The sequence below is a fragment of the Bos grunniens genome, chromosome 18, assembly GCF_055505025.1.
Source record: "Bos grunniens cultivar Pamir isolate PY7600 chromosome 18, Bosgru_T2T1.0, whole genome shotgun sequence".
NCBI lineage: Eukaryota > Metazoa > Chordata > Mammalia > Artiodactyla > Bovidae > Bos > Bos grunniens.
Window position 1 is genome coordinate 3,488,860 of NC_141182.1, and position 8,174 is coordinate 3,497,033.

Here is an 8,174-nt window from a genome sequence, read left to right on the forward strand (position 1 = left end):
AATGAAGTTTTGATGCCAACTGAAATAGAGGTCACAACATAAACACTGAAGTGGGGAAACTATAAAAAACAATTACTATAAAGTTACAGGCAGGATTTTCATTTAAATTTCCAGATTCAGAATATATGATTATGCACAAGGCCATCAATGTCTGAAAGTAAAAAAAACAAAACAAAAAATATCACTTGAAGTATCTTCTCCATAAAGAAAGCAAATGTACTGATAGAATATGTAGAATATTTTTCTAGGGAGCAATCTGAACAGAAGGAATTCTGTTATTTGGAAACATATGTACATGCAATCTCCAAATGACAGCTATTTCAATATATAATTTATAAAACTATATAAAATATGTGCACACCTATAAAATTATGAGTAAAAGTCCAAATGAAAGGGAAATGAAGAGTTTAATTATCAGATCTATTTTGTGATATCTCAGGAAGAGCATATGTACTTGTTTTAATGGTTTTCCTTTTAGTGAAACTCTTAAAGCTTTTCCATTCATTAATAATATATGGAAAATCTTAGAATTAATTTTGTGTGACCACAACTTTTACTGAAAAAAAACAAAACAAAACTAAGCACAACTCTCAAGAGCTCTCTTATTTCAGATTGATGATTCTCCAGTAGCAATATTTCATCCATCAATTATTTAATTCCTCACCAAAGGATTAAAATAAAACATGATACTTAGAGCGATATCATATTTTGTATGATGTACCTAAAGGAGTGTGTACAGGAAAATTATAGCTTAAAAACATGTATTATTAAAGAGTCATTCAACATCAGTAATCTCAGATTCCACCTAATCTAAAAAAAAGTTAAAATTAAATCCAAAGAAAGACAATGGACCGGATAAGCAAACAATAGAGAAAATCAACAAGGTCAAACATTATCCGTTAAAAATATTAATAAAATTGAACCCCCAGAAAAACTGATTTAGAAAAAAATAATCTTTATGAAAAATTAAAGAGTGACGTAACCACCAATCCTGTGATTTTAAAAGGGTGAGAAGAGAGTATCTGGACAAGTTTTAAGGAGGTATGTTAGACATTTTCTTATATTAAGTCTTCAAAATCTAGCATATATATATTGTAACTGTAGCACGTATGAATTTGGACTAGTTACATATCAAGTCCGCAGTAACCACGTGTGGCCACCATATCGGATGCACATACGTGTGTGTAGTGATCTCAGTTAAACTTGTCGCAAGCCACCAAAGTTGAAAACCTAGTTTACCAAAATTAAAGACCAAATAAGACCAATTAATGTATGATTTTAAGGTATTTATCTTTGTGTCTACAGCAAAGGTCTAATTTGTAAACTGTTGCTTTTGAAATCAGACTTGCAGATTAATTTGTCAGCTGAGGTGGGCAGTGTTTTATAGGCTGGTGTTTCATTGGGATTGACCAGTAGGTAAAACAATCATCAACTGAAAGGAAATTGACAGTAACAGTAAGATAAAAATCTCAAACAATATGGAAGCAATTAATGCTACAGATTAGAACAATAACAATTCCAGATGAGATAAACATTAAACCCAGAAGGGATTCAGTAACTGAGGCAGAAAAAATTGGACAGAAAGAGTAGGCAGTGCTTCGCCACAGCGTTGGGAATATTCTCTAGAATGATTCCGCATCGGAGAGCAAATAATACGTCTTCTCTTTTTTCACATCCGTAAATGGCATGCACTCTTTTCCTCACTCTTTGGTTTTCAGGGGAAAAAAGTTTATTTTAATTACAGATAAACAGAAAATAGGATTAAGTAGAGTCTTTTTTTTTTCTTTCTTTTTTTAAAATTTTTCAATTATTATTTTTTTTACTTGACAATATTGTATTGGTTTTGCCATACATCAACATGGTTCTGCCATGGGTGTACACATCTTTTTTAGATGGTGATCACTTAAACTGCCTCTTGGGATTAGAATTTTGAGTCTTCCTCTTACTTTTAATAAGTCTAGTTTCCTGTTGAGACTTGTCTAGATTGCCTCGTTTGTCTCTTATTATTTGAAATTAGATCCCAGTAAGTGCTGTTAGTCTTGTTTGTGTTCCCACGCACTAATCAAGGTACATAAATCATAATAATTGACCTGGGTTTAGTTCTGTTCCTCCTTCTAGCTAATTAATGATATAGTCATCACAAGTAGATAAAAGAAGTAAAATGCACTGACTGATTATTTTGAGTATTAAAGACTCAATGCATAATCTTGGATTGGCTGTTAAGGATAAAAATCTGCTTTTACTTGACTTTCAGAAACAGGATTTGGGGAACTCAAGGTTATAATAAATGTCATTAAAATCAACTCACATTCTAGTCATTAAAATATCCTGGTTTACTAGTGTCATAGTGTTCAAGATGGGAGCATGAGGTAAGTCAGGGACTTAGAGTGGTTTATCTCTGCAATGTTATTTTCTGAAAATGAAGAGAAGTGCATGGTTCTAGGTAGTGTCATGAGGGAATAGAGATAACTCTGTCTTAAGAATTTGAATGGAAGATCAGCTTAATAGGGTAAAGAAAGAATTCTACCTTTCTATATGCCACTGTAACAGTAAACAAGGATAATAGATGAAAATAAAAGTTATGACTCTCATGGTAAAATCATGAAAATGATTTTATTTAACTGATTAAAAAATTAAATAGTTTGAAACAGAATTAAAAATTGTTAAGTAAAAAATTTTTTTAAAGTCTAGGCTATTCTCTCTTAGAAAATCCATAAAAAACCATAATTGTATATATGTAAAATATACTGTGCAACAGAGAAAAAACTTTACCTATAGAAGTGGATGTACTTTGTTCTTCATTTTTGCAAACCTCTTTTTCTGTGGTTTTATCATAATGTGGATCAGCCCTATGAGTTAAAAAGTATGTTTTATTTTTCCCTCCTTTCCCATCAAAGTTTTTACTCAGATAATTTTAGATTCAGCTTCTCTGGTGGTTCACTGGTAAAGAATCTGCCTGCCAGTGTAGGAGATATGGGTTCTATTCCTGGGTCAGGAAGATCCCTTGGAGAAGGAAATGGCAACCCACTCCAGTATTCTTGCAAAAAAGTCCATGGACAAAGGAGCCTGGTAGGCTACAATCCTTGGGGTTACAAAAGAGTTGGACACAACTTAACAACTAAACAACAACAATTTAAAAATTCATGTACAGTTTTTTTTTTTTTAATTCTTCCAATTTTATTTTATTTTTAAACTTTACATAATTGTATTAGTTTTGATGTACAGTTTTAAGAAATAACATTAAGTGATTCTGTGTACTTGTCACCATCTTTTGAAACTGTAGTACAGTATTACACCCAGAATACAATCCACTGATTTTATTCACAATTCCCCTTGTCCTTTGGTATCTGTGGGGGATTGGTTCCAAGACCTGCCATGGATACCAGAATCTGGGATTCTAAATTCTATACTCAGCCAGCCAGCCCTCTGCATCCAAGGAGGTTCTGCATTCTGAGACTTAAGCAACCACTGATCCTGTAGTACATACTGTATTTATTGAAGACTCGAAGTATAATTGAACCATGCAGTTCACACTTGCGTTGTTCATAGGTCAGCTGTGAAAGTGAAAGTCACTCAGTTGTGTCTGACTCTTTGCAACCCCCCTGGACTATACAGTCCATTGATTTCTCCAGGCCAGAATACTGGAGGGATCCCCCAACCCAGGGATCAAACCCAGGTCTCCCGCATGGCAGGTGGATTCTTTACCAACTGAGCTCATGTATTTTTGTGTGTCTGTGTATCTAGTTTTATGCAGTTTTGTCCCATGTGCAGGTTGGTGTATTCATTACTACATTCAAGATACAGAGCAGTCCTATTTTCACAAGAATCCCTCACATTACCCTTTTATACCTTGCTCCCACACTCTACTCCCATCCCTAGCCTCAGGCAAAACCTAATCTCTTCTCCATTTCTATGATTTGTTATTTTAAGAAGATTATTTTAAGATTCTATATAAATAGAATCACACAGTATGTAACCTTTTGGATTGGATTTTTCACTCACATTTTCTTCAATGTCATTTCCAAATTGTTCTGTGTATCAGTAATTCATACCTTTTTGTTGTTGGGTAGTATTCCATGGTATGGATGTACCACAGTTTATTTCACCATTTGTCCATCAGAAAACATGTGGTTTGTTTTCAGTCTTTGGCTATTGCAAATAAAATGACAAATGCTATGAACATTTGTTTACAGGTTTTTCTGTGTTCTTTCTCTTTCTAAGAAACACACATGTAAATTCTATGGACTTTTGCAATGCAGACTTTAAATATTTTGTTTAAAATTGTGAATTAAACAAGGTAGGCAAACTCAATAATTTCTTTGAAAATGCTTAACTAAATGTGTGTTGGTATCATTTAAAAGTAGTTTTTAGATTGTCTATAAAATGAAGTTGAGATCAGAATTTCCTTGGAAGAGGAGAGGGGTGGTTGGAGGTGGTATGGAGTTCTTGAATCACCTTAAAATGAAATCCCACGGAGCTCTCATAGAGCACGCTGGACAGTCCCTCTGAGCAGTCTGCACCCAGAAAGAGGAGGGAGGCCAGGGTGGAGCCTCTGGCATGCTTACTGTGTTTACTCAGTGATTCCCTTGTCCTGGGGGAAACTGAATGAGGAGTTGGCATGGGCTGAGTTTTCACTGGTATCTCTCTGCTTTTCCCGTGGAAGAAAACAGCGAGCATTAGACACGTTTGTCCCTACCTCTCAAGGACCTCATAACACCAAATATTACAGTGCAGAACGAAGGCCATTTTGGATTCCTTTAGAATTACTTACTGAGGGTGTTGAATGCTAGGACTCTCTTGAGCCTGTTTCTATTTGTTCAGCTGAGGACCAAGACGTTGTTGAGGGAAAAACTTTATTACTATTTACCAGAGGCTCACAGTAGCATCCTCAGAACTTGAGGTGAAGAGAGTTAGATGTTTTCACAGCGTTCTTTTTTTTAACTTTCTATTTTATATTGGAGCATAGGCTCCCCAGGTGACCCTACTTGTAAAGAACCCACCTGCCAATGCAGGAGACATAAGAGATGCAGCTTGGAAAGATCTCCTGGAAAAGGGCATGACAATCCACTCCAGTATTCTTGCCTAGAAAATCCCCATGGACATAGGAGCCTGGTAGGGTACAGTCCATGGGATCACAAAGAGTCGGACACATCTGAAGCAACTTAGCATGCACATACCACCAATTAACAATGCTATGATAGTTTCAGATGGACAGCAAAGGGACTCAGCCACACATATACATGTATCCATTCTCCCCTAAACACCCTTGCTATCCAGGCTGCCACGTAACATTGACCAGAGTTCCCTGTGCTATACTGTAGGACCTTGTTTCTTATCCTTTTAAAATATAGCAGTGCATACCTCAGTTCAGTTCAATAGCTCAGTCATGTCCGACTCTTTGCGACCCCATGGACTGCAGCACGCCAGGCTTCCCTGTCCATCACCAACTCCTGGAGCTTGCTCAAACTCATGTTCATCAAGTCAGTGATCCTATCCAACCATCTCATCCTCTGTCACCCTCTTCTCCTCCTGCCTTCAATCTTTCCCAGCATCAGGGTCTTTTCTAAGGAGTCATTTCTTCACATCAGGTGGCCAAAGTATTGGATGCTGGTCTCAAACTCGCTAACTGTCCCTTTCCCCCATTCTCCCCTGGCAACTGTAAATTCATTCTCTAAGACTTCACAGCATTTCTTTCTTGGTGTCCTTACTAAGGTAGGGTGCTGTGCAAACTAGTTGTTTAAGATAAAAAGCGTACTGCTTTCCTCAAAAAACCCCCCAGAAATCCAGCAAAACAAAAACCCAGAGATGTGCCATATTTTGGAAAGAAAGCAAACTTAAAAACCCACAGATTCCACACAGTGTCCACTTGCTTTCTAATATAGCTCTATTTCTACAAACAAGTCAAGGTTTCAGCATTTCACTGAACTGTAAAAGCAGAACTCATGAGAGTAAATCTCACAGACAACAGTGATATTATGTGTCATCCTTTTCTCATTCAATTTTTCAAGAGGCAACAGTTCCTTATCTCACAGCCTGTCTGTGTTTTCAGAGTAGAGGTTGTACATTGCCCTTCAGAAGTGGGGACTGTTGGGTTTTTGTGTTAAGGTCATTTAAGTCACAAACCCCAGCTATTTCTCTCTTTCTGCAAATTAAACACACTCCCCGTCGTGTTGTAATGGATTTCAGTCCTTTGTAATTAAAGATCCAACTGTTCACCTCCTGAAACCAAGCGCTTTTTACCACATTGTTGCTTCATTTATCTCTGGGGGAAGACAGTGATCCACCCATTTGCTGCTGCAGTGACGCAGCACTCTCAGTACTGCTGGCAGTAACACAGCAATAAAAGCGGATACTCGACATTTTGGAGGAGAACCATTACCTTAACTCTCTAATGAGTTTTGTTTTTCAAGAGCTTTTCAGTACAAAAGATTTACAGCAGAGGAAACCTCAGTCAGATGACTAGCTCATCAGAGTCTTATCACTGCTCAGAGTGATTAAAATATTTACTCTCAAGTTCTTCAGCTGGACTCTAGATTTCCTTTATCTAATATTTCCTTTCCTCTTTCATAAAAGAATTTCATTTCTTGCTTATTTTCTTCTCTTTGACTTTAACTCATTCCGTGGTTGCTCATGACTCATGACAACTTCTTTGTCCAAGTCCTATTCTGGGTTCCTCTGAAAGCAGAGTCTGGGACGGAGGGTGGGTGTGCTGTTCCCAAAGGAAGCAGGAGTGAGTGAAAGGGAGGGAGGCAAAAGAGGAGGAGGATGCATTTTCATGCTGATGCTACAAAGTTTGTTGAGTGTGGCTAGTTGCCAGATCCATGGTAACAAGCCTCTGAGAAGCTGAATAAGCAGCATTATCATCAGCTTAGGGTGGAAGGGAGAAGCACTCATTGACTGAATCCCGTTTCTGTTCAGAGGGTCACCCTATGAAGTCTTGCATTTCTGCAGATGCATGTCAGGACACTTGTATCCCATTGATTCTCTGGGAGAAGTCGCCGAGGAAGGCCCCATAGAAGCAGAGGTGCTCTTAGGGGGATGTTTGTCAGAATTCAGCCAGGGCTCAGGCAGAGCTGATAGTCACAGCAGCTGATGGAATAGAAGACAGTTGAAGCTTATTACGTGTCCAGTACACAGGGCATCACTTCCTGTCGATTGTTGATCCATGTAGAAGCACAGGTGAAGCTAGTCCCTGCAATTGGGGGGGATTTAAAATAGTCTTGGAATTATGTTTTACTATAAAAAGAGATGACTAATTCAATCCTCTTTGAGAAACTAGAAAACAGGGAATGTACATGATTCATTCTGCATTTTTAAAAGGAAATGGAAAGTTTCCCAAAAACAGATGGCTCAATACAATTCTTACTAATAATGAGTATTTGTGGATAATTTGCATTTTTGGAACACCAGGATTTACAAATTTCAGTCACTAAAAGAATAACTTCACTGCATTTTTTTTTTTTTTGACACTAGTTTCCTATCAAAATTGAAAGTTTGGTCTCTGACATAATAATGGGCCATTGAAGAAGTTTGCTGTTAATAATTGTCATTTCTACTCAGGAATCTCTGGAGACTATAATGTGTCCATTTTCATTTGACAAGTCTGGTCTGTTCAAGACCCAAAGTCCTGGACATAAGGAGATGTTATCCAGGACATACGAGCATGAAGACATTTCTTATAGCTCAGATAATAGTCACGTCTGCCTGTATGTATCAGTGCTGCCTTAGGAAATTTTAGCTAAAATGTTTCCCTAAGAATGCTAAGCTACTACAGGTAAAAAGAGGTTAAAAAATAAGTAAGAATGTAAAAAGCAGTGTTACATTGGATCATGTTTATTTGGCTTTCTTTCATTTTGGCTTTTGCTGAGAATTTTTTTAAGGGTAGGTGAATGATGTGTAGACTGAATCTTAGGACCTATTTAGCCACAAGATTTTAAAAAATAGTTTCAAACCTCTGTTGTTATAGAAATATCAATTTGTATTCTGGATTAAGACACAAGCAAATAATTTGTATCCCCTTCCCATAAAATTCAAGCAACTAATTTTTTTCCAAATCCACATAACAGATTCTTCAGTTAGGTATTTTATGTTCTTAAAAATTTTTCTTTTGAAAAATACATCTTGCATTCTTCTAAAGATATATAAGGATTTTGAAATCATATTCTTTGAATAAT